This window comes from Odontesthes bonariensis, chromosome 11 (assembly GCF_027942865.1).
Source record: "Odontesthes bonariensis isolate fOdoBon6 chromosome 11, fOdoBon6.hap1, whole genome shotgun sequence".
In the NCBI taxonomy this organism is placed as follows: Eukaryota; Metazoa; Chordata; class Actinopteri; order Atheriniformes; family Atherinopsidae; genus Odontesthes; species Odontesthes bonariensis.
The window spans coordinates 27,642,060-27,658,926 of record NC_134516.1 but is presented as its reverse complement, the minus strand read 5'-3'; the positions used below and the strand labels follow the sequence as shown (position 1 = coordinate 27,658,926).

The 16,867-nt window shown below is 42.1% G+C and overlaps 1 long non-coding RNA gene and 6 other non-coding genes across 7 annotated transcripts; all 7 read right to left on the bottom strand.

The window, feature by feature from the left end:
• Window positions 1-1,165: 1,165 nt before the first annotated feature.
• On the bottom strand, window positions 1,166-1,750 carry LOC142391428 (uncharacterized). Its single transcript, XR_012770560.1, has 4 exons — window positions 1,708-1,750; window positions 1,505-1,602; window positions 1,330-1,418; window positions 1,166-1,243 (listed from the first exon to the last, which is right to left on the bottom strand). It is a non-coding gene; the product is annotated as an uncharacterized LOC142391428 (long non-coding RNA).
• Window positions 1,751-3,925: 2,175 nt separating this feature from the next.
• On the bottom strand, window positions 3,926-3,998 carry trnav-cac (transfer RNA valine (anticodon CAC)). The gene has a single exon. It is a non-coding gene; the product is annotated as a tRNA-Val (tRNA).
• An 855-nt stretch (window positions 3,999-4,853) lies between these two features.
• trnav-cac (transfer RNA valine (anticodon CAC)) lies at window positions 4,854-4,926 on the bottom strand. The gene has a single exon. It is a non-coding gene; the product is annotated as a tRNA-Val (tRNA).
• Window positions 4,927-5,260: 334 nt separating this feature from the next.
• trnaq-cug (transfer RNA glutamine (anticodon CUG)) lies at window positions 5,261-5,332 on the bottom strand. The gene has a single exon. It is a non-coding gene; the product is annotated as a tRNA-Gln (tRNA).
• A 436-nt stretch (window positions 5,333-5,768) lies between these two features.
• Window positions 5,769-5,841, bottom strand: trnav-cac (transfer RNA valine (anticodon CAC)). Its single transcript has one exon. It is a non-coding gene; the product is annotated as a tRNA-Val (tRNA).
• A 1,742-nt stretch (window positions 5,842-7,583) lies between these two features.
• On the bottom strand, window positions 7,584-7,655 carry trnav-cac (transfer RNA valine (anticodon CAC)). Its single transcript has one exon. It is a non-coding gene; the product is annotated as a tRNA-Val (tRNA).
• Window positions 7,656-12,023: 4,368 nt separating this feature from the next.
• On the bottom strand, window positions 12,024-12,105 carry trnas-aga (transfer RNA serine (anticodon AGA)). Its single transcript has one exon. It is a non-coding gene; the product is annotated as a tRNA-Ser (tRNA).
• Between the last annotated feature and the right edge of the window lie 4,762 nt (window positions 12,106-16,867).

Below are 16,867 nucleotides of genomic sequence, written 5' to 3'. Positions count from 1 at the left end.
TAGGATTTAATATCACGGCCAGACAGTCAGATGTCAAACAATTTGATATCATATTACAGTTATTGAGGTTTAGCCTTTATTCTTATTAGGAGATATTAACTTGACTTTAAAATTTTAGCTGCTCGGAATTTCCTCTGCCTCAGGTCACCAATTCTGAATCAATAGTTATCACCAATATTTAGATTCAAACGAAACCATTTGACTATTTAACTAAATCATTTAACTAGGTAACTGCAGCAGATCTATGAAATAATTAAAATGCTAACTTAACAAAAAAAAGCAAATAGATTTAAATCCATTGGAAGAATACAGAAAGGAGAGCTGCAGCAAAGACTGAGCCATAACAAGACAAGTCAAGGTTTGTTTTTATGGCGCATTTAAAAACAGTGAGCACAGGGCAGCTTGGTGAGCCAAAACAAAATCTATATAGACACAGACTTAACTTTGGATGAAGCTGTCCCTAGTATGCATTATATTATGATTTATTGAACCTACTATTTTATATGATATATACACTGCACGAAAAGAGGGATTTGTGTCACTGTGGACGGCAGTGAACTTCCGCGAATTTGCCTAATTTTCGGACGCACCTGGGCGCTTGCAGGCAGACAAACTTTAAGTTTGTTGAGCGAGAAAATCGTCGGAAACGAACCCGGCTCGCGGCGGGCTCTCACAGCGGGGTGCTAATGGCCCAGCGATTAGCACCCCGCTGTGAGAGTGCCTGGACCTCTCACTGGCCTCGCTGGTATTGGACAAAAAAGGCACGTGATTACATAAAAAAAGCTCCTGTAAAGCTGTCCGGCCATTGGCCAATAAGGTTAATATATGCATACTTTATATGGGCATATCATTCAGCAATTATGATTAATAATTGTGATTATGATTACTAATATTCCTGGGATGTTCGTGTACTTCATATATTCACGTCATTCTTATAAGCTGCACTATGACTAGGCTAATGCAGGCATGAATGACGTGAATCTACTGAGGAAATGAAAAAGGAAACTTTTTAAAGCGCTTTTATTGCCACACCACACAATGTACATAGCTTACATTGTAGTAAGAACCATGTTGATAATAAAGAATTGAAAACTATATACACACACTGCTGTAGCCTACAATAAACACAATAAGCCTAAACGCCGCCGTTTGGAATCCGCATTCTTTGCATTACTCCGGTCCCTGCAGAGTCTGCGGAGTTGTCAGACGTCCTCATCCTGGATCAGAAGCTGGCTTCTGGGAGCTGTTGGAATAACCAATAAATAATCCATGCACAGCATATTGTCTATAAAGTAACGAAAGTCATATTGACAGCGTATATGTTCTTACTCTCTTTCACTCTTCTGTGGTGAGACTGTGAGTATTTCGGGTTGGCTTCAAGACGCGCCTGTAGCACAGCACACAGGTCCGTCACGCAGCTAAAAACAACAACAAGAGGAATGAATAAAATGACCAGTGCTTAAAAGTATCAGTGCCAGCCGTGGTAAAAGTCAGCGCCGCTCACCCTCGATAGTGTCCCCGTCTGCCTCTCTGAAGTTCGGACTGTTTGCCACCGCCTCCTTCAAGCGACTCGTTACATCCATATTGTGAGGTGACAGTAGCCTGTAAAAACAACAGGCCTATGGTTAATAAAAAAAACTGCATTGACGTAACGTAACATCGGGTCCAACTCAACTAGATATTGGGAGAACAGTCACTTATTCTTACCCTTGACCTGGATTATAATGCCACGGTGAGTTATGCAGGCGGTGAGCTGCTTCCTATAAATTGAAAACACGAAATTCATTTTTTTAAATAAAGCAACTCACACTGGTTTTCACGTGATGGACACAATTAAGTTGAGTTTAGCCTAAAGCCACAGTCAATAACCTACTCTTACCGCGGTTTTCGGATTCTGTATCCGCCTTCTCTTGGGGGTGCGCTCTTCAACTTCTCTGGAATGTAACTCCAGTGCGTTCTCGACGGCCATCTTGCCTCCAACCTAGCGAATCTCTGGTCGATTCCATCCAGCACCGTCTCCACGACCGTATCCACGGTGCTGGCCACCATACGAGACATCCCGGTCATAGCATTCAACAGGACTTTCATTTTATCTGCCTGTAAGCAAGTGAGTAAGTAAGTTTAATATACAGCACATTTAAAATCAGCGAGAACTGTCCCAAGTGCTGTACAGTGTCAACAAGACTAAAATGAAACAATAAAATGGTCATGTGCAAGTAAAAAAACACACAAACCTGTAGACCCGCAGAGAATTGCTGGGGAGTTGAAAGCAAGTCGTCTTCCAGCCAGATCTGCTCCTTAAACTTTTTGTTTACACTGCACGACACAATGTTTCTCATACGTGATTGAACGAGAGCTTATACGAGCCGTTAAGCTCCACCAATCATATGCGTACACGTCATTACACGGAATACTCGCGAGACAACCTCCCGTCCTTCTGCTATTTAATGTTGTCTGACCACAGCTGGCAATTTGCACTGTGTTGACACAAAAATGGACTCTGCAAGGACAAAGAAAAGACCTCGGCGATATTGTGACCATTGTGACACCGAATTAAGCCATACACAATAAAACACTGAGCGCACTACTGCACATTATGTATACAGGCCAGATTTCTATATTTTTATTTCTATTTTATTTAAGAAACATTTTTAGAATATTGCTGTTGCATGCTTATTTTATCTTTATCTTATCTTTATTATTATACATTTGGACATCCAGTGCGGGCAACAAAGAAAATAATTTCATTGTTCAGGGAAACACGTTTCTAACTGCACACATGACAATAAACCTTGAATCCTTGAATTTTGCCCACAAAAAGCGGTTACAAAAGAGGTGTTTGGGAGAAAAAAAAACAGATATGCATCACCTGTCACCAGCAGACAGCGTGCACCTCTTCTTTTTCAAGACAACACAGCAACACTGGAGTTGGAGGTGATGGTGAACGTGTAGAAACAGGCCTGCCCACCCCCCACCTCACCTCACCCCACCCCACTTGAAAATGACTGTGGCACCTCCTGACCTGATCACTGGCATTTACATATTAAAGGCTCTCCTAAGTAGGGGAGGGGAGGGGGGCATGGGGGAGCAGTTGCCAGGTCAATTTGCGACAATTTGGGCCAAGTTTTCACTTTTACCACCGCAAATGCAGGGGCTCAACGTATGCGGACATGTAAGGGGCCACATACATCCGCAAATCCCTCTTTTCATGCAGTGGGAGAGCATGGATAAATAGAAGAATCGTAAATGAATATGCAAGAAGAAACCAAAAAAGATTCAACTATTAACACAGAGGTGTGACGTCACATACCACAGATCCTCTCAGCTGGAATTGATCAATCGTGCAATTTCACAACTGACTAGCCTACTCAACTCATCTTCTTTCCAGAACACAACCATGACAGCACACACCTGAAGGTTCCTCCGAGATTTGGACTCGGATCACTGGATTCAGAGTCCAGAGTGCTGACCTTTGCACCATGGAACCCCTTCCACATCAATTTACACTCTCAGTCATTCAAATTCTTGACCATGAAATGGTTTTAGCAACGTGTTTTTTTGTCAATGTTTCAGTGATACTCTTACAGCTTGTATTCTCAGAATTGGCACGACAGTCAAGCAACACATTCTGTATCTTCTTCAATGGTCAAAGGTTAGAATCCGCCTGTCAAGCAGAGGAACAGGGTTCGATTCCTTTACCGAAGGCTGCCATTTTCCCTCAGCAGCTAGGGATTTGCCAAAGTCCGTTTCACACCATAGCATCAGAAAATCTTTTGAAAACTCTCAAAAATTGACTTTACATGTCAAGAATAGCAGATGAGGCTCCCCTCCTATCCATAATTATTAATATGTAGTTGTTGCTATCATTAACGTGCAGTCATACATCTTCACACAAGGATGAAATAAATAATGGAGGAGCAAGTAATGTTTCTGCCCAGTTTCGAACTGAGGACCTTTCGCGTGTGAGGCGAATGTGATAACCACTACACTACGGAAACTGACACTATACCTATTCATTAGTGTTGCGGAAGCCAAATAATGAGGTAAGTTTTCCCAAATTTCGTTGCTCGCAGAAAGAGATTGTGGAGTTGCAACAAATTGAGTCAGAAGTGGGATTGTAACACACTCCTCTGGGAAACCATAGATAAATGGAAGCATCGTAAATGAATATGCAAGAAGAAACCAAAAAAGATTCAACTATTAACACAAAGGTGTGACGTCACATACCACAGATCCTCTCAGCAGGAATTGATCAATTGTGCAATCTGGTGTCATTTCACAACTGACTAGCCTACTCATCTCATCTTCTTTCCAGAACACAACCATGACAGCACACACCTGAAGGTTCCACTGAGATTTGAACTTGGATCACTGGATTCAGAGTCCAGAGTGCTGACCTTTACACCATGGAACCCCTTCCACAGTCAATTTACGCTCTCAGTCATTCAAATTCTTGACCATGAAATGGTTTTAGCAACGTGTTTTTTTGTCAATTTTTCAGTGATACTCTTACAACTTGTATTCTCAGAATTGGCACGACAGTCAAGCAACACATTCTGTATCTTCTTCAATGGTCAAAGGTTAGAATCCGCCTGTCAAGCGGAGAAACAGGGTTCGATTCCTTTACCGAAGGCTGCCATTTTAACTTAGCAGCTAGGGATTCGCCAAAGTCCGTTTCACACCATAGCATCAGAAAATCTTTTGAAAACTTGCAAAAATTGACTTTACATGTCAAGAATAGCAGAAGAGGCTCCCCTCCTATCCATAATTATGAATATGTTGATGTTGCTATCATTAACGTGCAGTCATACATCTTCACACAAGGATGAAATAAATAATGGAGGAGCAAGTAATGTTTCCGCCCAGTTTCGAACTGAGGACCTTTCGCGTGTGAGGCGAATGTGATAACCACTGCACTACGGAAACTGGCGCCATGCCTATTCACTAGTGTTCCGGAAGCCAAAGAATGAGGTAAGTTTTCCCAAATTTCGTTGCTCGCGGAAAGAGATTGTGGAGTTGCAACAAATTGAGTCAGAAGTGGGATTGTAACACACTCCTCTGGGAGAGCATGGATAAATAGAAGAATCGTAAATGAATATGCAAGAGGAAACCAACAAAGATTCAACTATTAACACAGAGGTGTGACATCACATACCACAGATCCTCTCAGCTGGAATTGATCAATCGTGCAATTTCACAACTGACTAGCCTACTCAACTCATCTTCTTTCCAGAACACAACCATGACAGCACACACCTGAAGGTTCCACCGAGATTTGAACTCGGATCACTGGATTCAGAGTCCAGAGTGCTGACCTTTACACCATGGAACCCCTTCCACAGTCAATTTACGCTCTCAGTCATGCAAATGCTTGTCAATGAAATGGTTTTAGCAACGTGTTTTTTTGTCAATTTTTCAGTGATACTCTTTCAGCTTGTATTCTCAGAATTGGCACGACAGTCAAGCAACACATTCTGTATCTTCTTCAATGGTCAAAGGTTAGAATCCGCCTGTCAAGCGGAGGAACAGGGTTCGATTCCTTGACGGAAAGTTGCCATTTTCCCTCAGCAGCTAGGGATTCGCCAAAGTCCGTTTCACACCAAAGCATCGGAAAATCTTCTAAAAACCTGCAAAAATTGACTTTACATGTCAAGAATAGCAGATGAGGCTCCCCTCCTATCCATAGTTATGAGTGTACATATTGCTATCATTAACGTGCAGTCATACATCTTCACACAAGGGTGAAATAAATAATGGAGGAGCAGTAATGTTTCCACCCAGTTTCGAACTGAGGACATTTCGCGTGTGAGGCGAATGTGATAACCACTACACTACGGAAACTGAAGCCATGCCTATTCACTAGTGTTCCGGAAACCAAAGAATGGTGTAAGTTTTCCCAAATTTTGTTGCTAGCGGAAAGAGTTTGTTTATTCGCAACAAATTGAGTCAGAAGTGGGATTGAAACACACTCCTCTGGGAGAGCATGGATAAATAGAAGCATCGTAAATGAATATGCAAGAAGAAACCAAGGTGCCGTTTACACATACCCGGGTATTTTGAAAAACGAAGACCTTTCCCTTCGTTTGTGCCTTTCGTTTACACACAAACGGAGTTTTTTCCTCCGAAAACGAAGCTAAAAAAAAACTCCGGCAAAAGTGGAGATTTTTTAAAAACTCCGTTTAGCGTTTGTGTGTAAACTGGTTGAAAGACGAAAACGGAGTTTTCAGAATGGAATGCGGAGTTGTCGTCATAGTACAGAGCCCCGGCCCTATCCACCATAGTGGCAGGATAACGCCATTCATTGTTTATCTGGCAAACATGGAGGTACTAGCAGCATTTATTTTGTTGAGAGCTATACTCGCTTGTGTGATTTTGAAAATTACAGTCATACAAAGTATTGAACAACAAAGGCGCATTACGGCGCGGAGGGCAACAATTGCGGAGCTTCTGTTGGCAGACAGAGCCCGGCCATACCACCGCCAGCGACGGCGATTCTGGATTAGACCCGGACGGACTGCTTTATGGTGGGAAAATTTTGAAAATGGCTTTGTTGTCCCGGAGGAATGGAGGGAAAATTTCAGGATGTCACGATTTTCACTCCTTTCCCTAGCAGAACTGCTACGCCCGCACATCCAGGGTGAGAGTACTCACATGCGCGCTTCTGTTGATGTTGTGAAGAAAGTTGCCTGTCAGCGGTTCTCTATTAGGCTTCTGATTGGCTTGTGTGGAATTCTCATTGTTCTAACATTGCCACCATCAGGCTTGGCGTAATTTAACAGCTCCTGATAGCGTATTTCTCCGGATCAATGTAGACGGGTTTTTTTTAAAAAACGGGGCTGTGTGCACGGGTTTTTTTTTTAAAACGAAGGTTAGAAAATATGCGTTTTTCAAAATACCCGTATATGTGTAAACGGCGCCCAAAAAAGCTTCAACTATTAACACAGAGGTGTAACATCACACAACACAGATCCTCTCAGCTGGAATTGAGCACTCTGGTGTCATTTCACAAGTGACTAGCCTACTCAACTCATCTTCTTTCCAGAACGCAACCATGACAGCACACACCTGAAGGTTCCACCGAGATTTGAACTCTGATCACTTGATTCAGAGTCTAGAGTGCTGACCTTTACACCATGGAACCCCTTCCACAGTCAATTTACTCTCTCAGTCATGCAAATGCTTGACAATGAAAGAGTTTTAGCAACGTGATTTTTTTTGTCAATTTTTCAGTGATACTCTTACAGCTTGTATTCTCAGAATTGGCACGACAGTCAAGCAACACATTCTGTATCTTCTTCAATGGTCAAAGGTTAGAATCCGCCTGTCAAGCGGAGGAACAGGGTTAGATTCCTTGAACAAAGGCTGCCATTTTTGCTCAGCAGCTAGGGATTCGCCAAAGTCCGTTTCACACCATCGCATCAGAAAATATTTTTAAAAACCTACAAAAATGTACTTTACATGTCAAGAATAGTAGATGAGGCTCCCCTCCTATCCATAATTATGAATATGTTGATGTTGCTATCATTAACGTGCAGTCATACATCTTCACACAAGGATGAAATAAATAAAGGAGGACCAAGTAATGTTTCCGCCCAGTTTTGAACTGAGGACCTTTCGCGTGTGAGGCGAACGTGATAACCGCTACACTACGGAGCAAAAGTTGGGGTTGTTTTGCGTATTACATACTAAGTGTCACGGCGAATTATGCTGTAAGACTGGAGAAGGTGGGAATTGGCCAGGAGTTAGGCTACACTGGAAGTCCTGGAAAAGTAGGAAATAAGTGAACGGAATGTACACTAATACACAGTCAGTATTGTGAAGTGTTACCTAAAGGCCTCTGTCATTGTACAGAGATGCTATGATTTGCTTGTACAGCACCTAAAAAAAAAAACTCACTGTTGTCTATATTCATAGACACACCCAGCCTCGCTTTCAATATAACACAAGCACTCACATTCTATAATTACCATCAGCAAATGATATGAAAATAATATAAAACAACTTTTAAGAAGAAAAAAAAAGACGGTTGTTGCTCTCGTTTATTTTTTTTTAAGGTTAGTATATGTGCAATGTTCAGTTGTCAGAAATGAAAGGCTAGCCTAATCTTTTGTCATATTTGGCTGTGATCACTTTTTTGTAGCCTATCATAATTTATATAGCCTATGACGTTCTCCCAAACAACCAGCTGTTGTTTGGGAGTAGCACGCTACTTTTATTTTGGCGTTACTTCCGCTTCCGGTCTGCCCGCCGTCATGTTCGAATGTAAGAAACGAAAAATGAAAAAAGTAATTTCCAAAAACCAAATTTTGTCCGTTATTTGATTTTGGTTTTTTGTTTTTTTAGGAAGACAGAAAAATCTGTTTTTGGTTTAAAAAAAATAATTGAAAAAGGACAGGTATTTCCGTTTTTTCGTTTTGACAGAAAAACGGATTATACTTTGGTACCCAGACCGGACAGCCAATCAGAGTAGCCTGAAGACCTTTGATCCTGCGACAGCCAATAAGGGCAGCCTGAAGACCTTTAAACCTGCGACAGCCAATCAGAGCAGCCTGAAGACATTTGATCCTGCGACAGCCAATCAGATCAGCCTGAAGACCTTTGATCCTGCGACAGCCAATCAGAGATGCCTGAAGACAATGGATCCTGCGACAGCCAATCAGAGAAGCCTGAAAACCTTTGATCCTGCGACAGCCAATCAGATCAGCCTGAAGACCTTTGATCCTGCGACAGCCAATCAGATCAGCCTGAAGACCTTTGATCCTGCGACAGCCAATCAGAGATGCCTGAAGACATTTGATCCTGCGACAGCCAATCAGAGCAGCCTGAAGACCTTTAATCCTGCGACAGCCAATCAGAGAAGCCTGAAGACCTTTGATCCTGCGACAGCCAATCAGATCAGCCTGAAGACCTTTGATCCTGCGACAGCCAATCAGAGCAGCCTGAAGACGTTAGATCCTGCGACAGCCAATCAGAGCAGCCTGAAGACCTTTGATCCTGCGACAGCCAATCAGAGCAGCCTGAAGATGTTTGATCCTGCGACAGCCAATCAGAGCAGCCTGAAGATCTTTGATCCTGTGACAGCCAATCAGAGAAGCCTGAAGACGTTCGATCCTGCGACAGCCAATCAGAGCAGCCTGAAGACGTTTGATTCTGCAACAGCCAATCACATGATGACGTGATTAGTTAACTGAAAATATTTTCTTTTTTGGTTCATAATTGTTGATGGTTTCTTTTTGTGGTTATTCTGTTAGTTAGTTAGTTAGTTAGTTAGTTATAGTTATGAAAGGGAATGTTTGAATTGCTACCAGTGTGTGTGCGTGTTATATAGTTCTGTTGAGAATGTGTTTTGAATAAAGTGTTTGTTGTTTTTTGTACTATTTTGTTTACTGTGTATTCCTTTTGTTCCTGAGTTGTGCGTTTGGGTTCAAGTGCTAGTTCTATTAGTTAAACACATGCCACACAGACATGAGTTGTTTTGTTTTAACACATTCAAACCATTAAAATGGTACTCCACTTTTTCCGCACACCTGCAACATTTTGGCTTCAAAATAGTAAAATGCAAGGTCACATTACAAGGTCTGACATGTTCACTCTTAACTGTAGGCTATGTCAGGGTGTATTTTACTGTAATCTCCAGAAATCCTGACATGGGCCCAACAGTGAGGAGGACCACCACATTGTCCAGATTGAACAATCTAGACACCAAACTGCTGAAGACCTTTGTATTGAGAGCCCGCTGGGACTTTCACTGAGGCAGACAGGAAGAGGCTTCAGTGGGTAATCAAAGCAGTAGTAGTATTAGCTAAATGAAGGAACAACATGAATAAGAAAAATCTGTGGAACACTTTGTTTTGTCTATTTCTCAACATATTCTTATTCCCAATCATACAAGGCTGTAAGACAAACATAATAAATCCCTGGAATAAGGGTGAAGCTTGTCCGCTGACATGTAAACATACACAACCGCCATGAGCAAAAAGTTGGGGTAGTTTTGCGTATTACATGGTAAGAGTCGCGGCGAGTTATGCTGTAAGACTGGAGAAGGTGGGAATTGGCCAGGAGTTAGGCTACACTGGAAGTCCGGGCAAAGTAGGAAATAAGTGAACGGGATGTACACTAATACACAGTCAGTATTGTGAAGTGTTACCTAAAGGCCTCTGTCATTGTACAGAGATGCTATGATTTGCTTGTACAGCACCTAAAAAAAACCTCACTGTTGTCTATATTCATAGACACACCCAGCCTCGCTTTCAATATAACACAAGCACTCACATTCTATAATTGCCATCAGCAAATTATATGAAAATAATATAAAACATCTTTTAAGAAGAAAAAAAAAGACGGTTGTTGTTCTCGTTTATTTTGTTTTAAGGTTAGTAGATGTGCAATGTTCAGCTGTCAGAAATGAAAGGCTAGCCTAATCTTTTGTCATATTTGGCTGTGATCACTGTAACTGTCACATTTCTATTTCTACATGTTTTCTGTATTTTTATATTTATTTTGCGAAGCGCCACTAGAGGGCACTGTGATGTCAGATTGTGCTTGTGCTGAGTAGCAATAAGTCAAGAAGAAGCGATCTCGAAAGGTAAAAGAAAAGGAAAAGTATGGACACGGGTTTAAGAAACGAAGCAAGCCAAGCAAAATAAGAAGAAAGCCTAATTCCTTATGTGGTACTCAGCCAACGAGGTATTTTGTCGGTTTTATGTTGTAGAAGTAGTTTTATTTGCCAACTGTCTTTTATTTCAAGCAAGCTAATTGTTGTCCTCTCTGTGTTTTTAGTTTTCACGGTGTGTTTATGATTCTAAAACAAGATGGATTCAATAAATTGCATCAGTTGGGAAACCACTTGTGTCTGTCGGTACCTGGAGGAATTACAATCACTTTTTTGTAGCCTATCATAATTTATATATATATAAATTATGCAGTCCATCGCCTTAACCGCTCGGCCACCTCGTCTTCTCTCTTATAAGTTTGACCATAAAAATTTCCATCTTAAACTACAGCTGGTATAATTTCAATCTCAAATTGAAGCCTCATTAGATACAATGGCCTTGCGTGCAGAGGATATGAATTTATCCTCCTTTCACAAAAATAGAATCATTATTATCTAAATGTGGTACCATGTAGGGATGTTTGAGGTTGTTTGATTTAAGATTGGGCGAAACAAAAGCAATTGCACTTAGGATAAGTCAAATTTAAGGTTGGGGTTATTACAATCTCTTCAGAATATTCCCAAATGTGGAAGAAAAACTATGTCAAATTATAAAGGGCTTGCTTTCCAGGCAAAATGTGGCGGGATTGATGTCCGCACTCCTCAGAAATCTTTTAGGTGCTATTCTGGTGAGAGGCCTTAATGGTCATCTTATAAAGACCAACCAATGTGCAAATTCAAATTTGTTTAAAAAGGGAAAGAAAACAGAATCTACAAAACCATGAAACACTACGGATTTTCCACGTCTCACTGATCGAACGCAAGACTCTACTTGATACATTCAACCACTCTTAAAAACACTGAGAAAAACCAACAAGCTTCAGTTGTGAGATCTATTCCTTTTGATGTATCAAGGAATAGATTGTTTTGTCAGAAATGGTTCGTTAATTTGGAAGCGCTAAGAATACATCAACAGAAGGGGAATTAGCTCAAATGGTAGAGCGCTCGCTTTGCATGTGAGAGGTAGCGGGATCGACGCCCGCATTCTCCAGTTGTCTTTCCTTTGTCCTCTGTGGAGGAAATGATTAACAGCTGGATGTGGCAAAGGTGGGTGCAAACTGAAAGGAAGACAGCGCTTTCACATTAGCCTGAAGTCACACTCAAAATTCTTCATGATAGATTCAATCGCCCAAATGAACCGAGTGCAAGCAAATAAAAATATTGCGACAAAAGCATTGTTTGAAAAGCCTGCTTGTAAGAAGTGGAATCAGAATTAACAAATAACACACCAGCACACAACTTGAATGGGATTCGAACCCATGCATGTTTCTTTCTAAGTCAACTTTTAGCAACCCTGGGTCAATAATGTTATCGTTGTCGGCAGGACTCGAACCTGCACGGGGAGACCCCAATGGATTTCTAAGCCATCGCCTTAACCTCTCGGCCACGACAACCACATACACTTGTGTTCACCTTTGACATTCAACGGTTACAAATCATCATTTTCATGAAGGACTTCAACTCCTGAGACAGACCTAAGTTATGGCGATCAAGAAAAAGCTTATATTTTGTTTGTTAGAAATGGTCAGTCTTCGAAATGGGTCAGAGTAAGGAGCTGTGTCTTCAGAGATCAATCTGTGCAGAAGTTCATGTGATCAACCACACGTCTGGCCTTTGTTTTGTTTAATCAAATGGTCTAAGGAACTTGTGCTTCTTTCCAGGTTAACTTTTAGCAACCCTGAATCAATAATGGAGCCTCTCCGTCGGTAGCCCATCGATGGCTCGTGACGGAGTCGCCGAGGAGCGTGAGCCACGGGGCCGAGCCTGGTGCTCCGCGGAGTCTCTGTGAGCCGGAGGCAAGGAGAACAGAGGACAGCCGTGGCTGCCCTCTGTCCTCCGGCCCACGCAGCCGCCGCGAGCACCAGGCTCGTCTAGTAGCCTATTAGTTAGCACTAGATGCTCAACTATGCAACCAATTTCTCTCTATGACTAAATGAATAGCTGCATGATGGTCAGAAGAGAAAACTAAAGTCACTCTTAATGTATGAACTCACCGTTGTCACTGTCCACTTGCTGTCACTAAACATGTTGCTCACGTGCACTGCGTCCCAGGCTCGTCTGTTAGCCAATTCGCTCTGTGCATAATTCGCTCTGTGCAAGACTCTACTCCCGTTCTACTTCCGCTCTCTCTCGAGTGTGTGATCCACTCCTTCCGGTGCTATCGCTAACTAGCTAGCAGTAGCCAGACACGTATAGCTTGATAGATCTCTCTCTCTCTCTCTCTCTCTCTCTCTCTCTCTCTCTGTGATATTTATAGTAGTAACTATGTACTGTGTGTAGATAACATTTAGGACAGTTGTCCTGTAGATACTTTAGATTTGTAGATTTTCAGCACCCTGAAAAGTACAAACTTTTCGGAACTAGAGGTAACGATTCAATCAGGTTTACACAGCTATACAAGCACAGTCTTGTTTGGTTGTGGTGGTGTTCATCTTTACAAATCTATACAAAACCTGAAGTGATAATGGTCACTAATGAAGGCTTACAACTGATCTGAGACCATACCTTTTGTACTCATTGAAATGAGTGCCCGAGTGTAAAAATCTATGTGGATTGTTGATATTGGATTATTGAATAAGTGTTGTTCAATATTTACTTAGTAAATTCTACATGTTGTAATGTCATCTCTGTGCGTTTTCATTTTAATTTCAAGTCAGGAAAAACCCAAAGCTAATGTAACGATGACAATGACACCAAGACTGTTTTTGAATGAATAATTTATTATTACATATTCAAAAGATGCACACATCTCATTACAACAATGAACAATACAGCCTCTACACTGGTAGAGATTTGCACAAACAAACAATAAAGATCAGTTCAGGTTTTGTATAGATTTCTAAAAATGAACAATAACTGATTGGAAGAACTGATGGTTTGAACTGACTGAAATAACTGATCATTTGAACTGACTAAAAGAACTGCTGATTGAACTGATTGAAAGTGCTCCCAATTCATTGCTGAGTTGCCCATGCCTTCACTAACGGCCCATTCTGATAATTGACCTGGAAGCAGGCCACACTGAACAATTCGTCAATGTTCCCACATATAGACAGTGGTATCTCCTTGTGGAAGAGTTTGTTCTCTTTCACTCTCCTTATGCACCTCTCCACGTGCACTCTCAGCCATGCAATTGACTGCGTCTGTCCGACATCCTCTCGACTCATTTGTTGTTTGTTGCTGAGAAAGGCAGGCCGGTACACCTTACAAGGAGCAAGGTTGTCCACAACAAACCCTTTGTCCACCATGATGGCCATACCTGGCTTCAGCAGCTTTACAATCCCGGACTGCTTAAAGATCTTGCGATCACTCATAGAGCCTGCATACAGTCCGGACACAAAGGTGACGGCACCGTGGGGTGCCATGCCAATCAAGGCCTTGAATGTAGTGTGAGATTTGTATGTGGAAAAAACCTCACTCTGAAGGAGCAAAGAGGATGGCGTCTGACAAAATATCTCCGTACAATAAAGGACCACCTTGTGTCAGAAAAAGCTGCAAACTCAACTGGCAGGTGAGCTCTCACTGTCGCTGGAGGAATCCAAAGGCGCTGGCTTCCTAACAGGCAGTACAGGAAATGAGTCCATGTGGAGATGATTCCACTTGCAGCAGTGCGGTGAATGCTGAACCTCTCTGCAAGATCCCTGGGAGGAAAACCCACTGACAGGTACATCAGGAAAAGAAGAAACTCGTCAGTGGGTCTCAGTTTCTGTTGAGATATAAAAACAAAAGGCCTCTGTTTAGTTACTTTGACATTGACATTATTATTACAAAGCATAAATCAGAAAACTTTCGTTTTGTTTTGTTTTTGTGTGTTTTTGTTTTGTTCGTTTGTTTGTTTTCAGTAACGTTTTACATTATGCATTGCCGTTTGGTGTGTATGTTTTTTTTTATGTGAAAGCAATAAAAAATATATTAACAAAAAAGGCCTACACCTTTTAATATCACGTCACGTTACGTCATCACCTACCGTTGCTGGGTGATGGACTGTGCTGGTGCTGGCAGAGGCTGTCTTGGCGATAGTTATGCGCACCATCTTGTGGGTCACGGCAGGTTCGATTAATGTCCAGAATGCCATGAAACTCCTGTAGGACGCAAACCTGGTATAAAACCACACGTCATCATCTGATGCAGACAGACGCTCGATGCCAAAATGCTGACGATGTTTGAGGACTTTTAATTGCTGCTGTAACTCCCTAACCTGACGACGTAGAGCTTCGTTCTCGTCGGCTAAATTACTCGCCCTCGCTCCGGTTTGAGGGACTACACAGTAATCGTGATCTGGAGCCCTTTCGGTCTCCATCTCCGAGTCCGAGTCTGACTCTGGGGCAGGACTCTAGGCCCGCGGACGCCGTTCCCAGACACTTGGTCTGGGCGCAGGTAGTTCATACCCATTCCAAGAAAAGTAAACCGGTACGGATTCCTTCTCCAACCTCCTCAGTCCCCCGGCAGTCACGTTGAAATCAGCCTGCTTAAAGATGCCTCTCCTGGTGGCAAGTCCAGAAATGTTTTACAAGAACAATGGGTGACACGCAACATTTGGTACCAATTGGCGAATTATTCTGTTAAATCTGTCACCGATGCTTGTTGTGTGGTTTGTATGAAAGACGCACAGCCTGTTGCTTTTACAGGAGTGCCTGGGGAAGTTGATCCTTTAACTTGTACTGCCTATGCCATCTGCTCTAAAGGCAGTCGTAATGTGACGCTGTACCTGCCTGAAGTTGCCCCTGAGATGACAACGTCTCCATTCCGTGGTATGAATTGTACTTATCACCTGTGTTTGACACATTGTTGGCTGATGAAAGGAAGTTATTTTAAGGGCGTGGATGGCAAATATCATAGTAAGGGAGACCATTATCCTTGGAGTACTGAATGTCGCATTATTCCACCACCGCCACAGTTTAAGTTATCTAGAGCACAAAATACTTATATAGTTTGCTATGAATCCCAACCTGAACCTGCAAATGAATTCAGCAGACATGCCCTGGGCAGTGTCCCACCTGACATGTGTAATGTTACTACTCCGTCCCTGTCACATGGGGAAGGAGTACTCAGAATTCAGTAGCTTTTCATTGTATTTTTACTTATTGCCTATTTGATTCTCCCTCCACGTCTCATTGGATTTTTAATGACACTTTGCATTCCACTCGCCCTGTCCCTGACATGTTTTGGCTGTGTGGCCGTCACAGTAAGCTACATTCCAGTTTGCCTGCCAATTGGACTGGTAGGTGTGTCCATGTGATGTTGGTGTATAATGTCCGTATTGCTGTTGACCCTTTTGCTCCTCAACCCACCCGCTCAGTACGCAAACACTCTATTCCTGGCAGTTTTGATGATCGTGTCCATGTTGATGCAATTGGAGTTCCCAGAGGTGTCCCTGACAAATACAAAGCCACAAATCAGATAGCTGCTGGTTTGAGTCCATTTTCTTATGGCCTACTATTAACAAAAATGTGGACTGGATCAATTATCTTTTTTATAACCAACAGCGTTTTATTAATTACACTCATGATGCCATTGCCAGGATCTCCTGTTTACTAGACAGGCACTTTGGCCAACTAAGCCACAGCGCCACATGGTTCATAAAACTGATGAAAGAATAAAGAGCAGGAACTGGAGCCACCTCAGAAAATGTTTTTTGTGATTCTGTACCGCAAGAATAGTTAAAGCCATGAGTAGAAGTGCCTCCAATTGGTTCAAAACTTCATCATATCTTGCAGATATTGTTGGGTTTTCAAGTCAGACCCTGGTGTTCATGAGGAAGGCACTTTCACCAGTTACAGCCAGATCTCATGAAGCGGTGTACTTATTACACGCCAAGTCATTTACTGTGTTTTTACAAGGCTTTTTTATGCTTTTGCGCATTATTTTCCGCTACATATTTCAAGGAAATGACGTCCTGCCCTCAGCTTTTACTCTAACTCTGACTATTTCACGGTTTGTACATTTATTTTGATGTTATGCAGTGTGACAGGAGGAGAACCTCCACCGTACTGTACCCTAACCATTTGACGTCATGTGAACGGAGGAAAATTACACTCTGAAAGCAGAAATGAGACTTTAGAAGCTGTGTGCTATTTACATGCACTTTCATTAAGTGGACCAGTGTAACGGATTTAGTAGAAAGCTGATAAGTCATAGCTTGCTTTGAAGGACCAC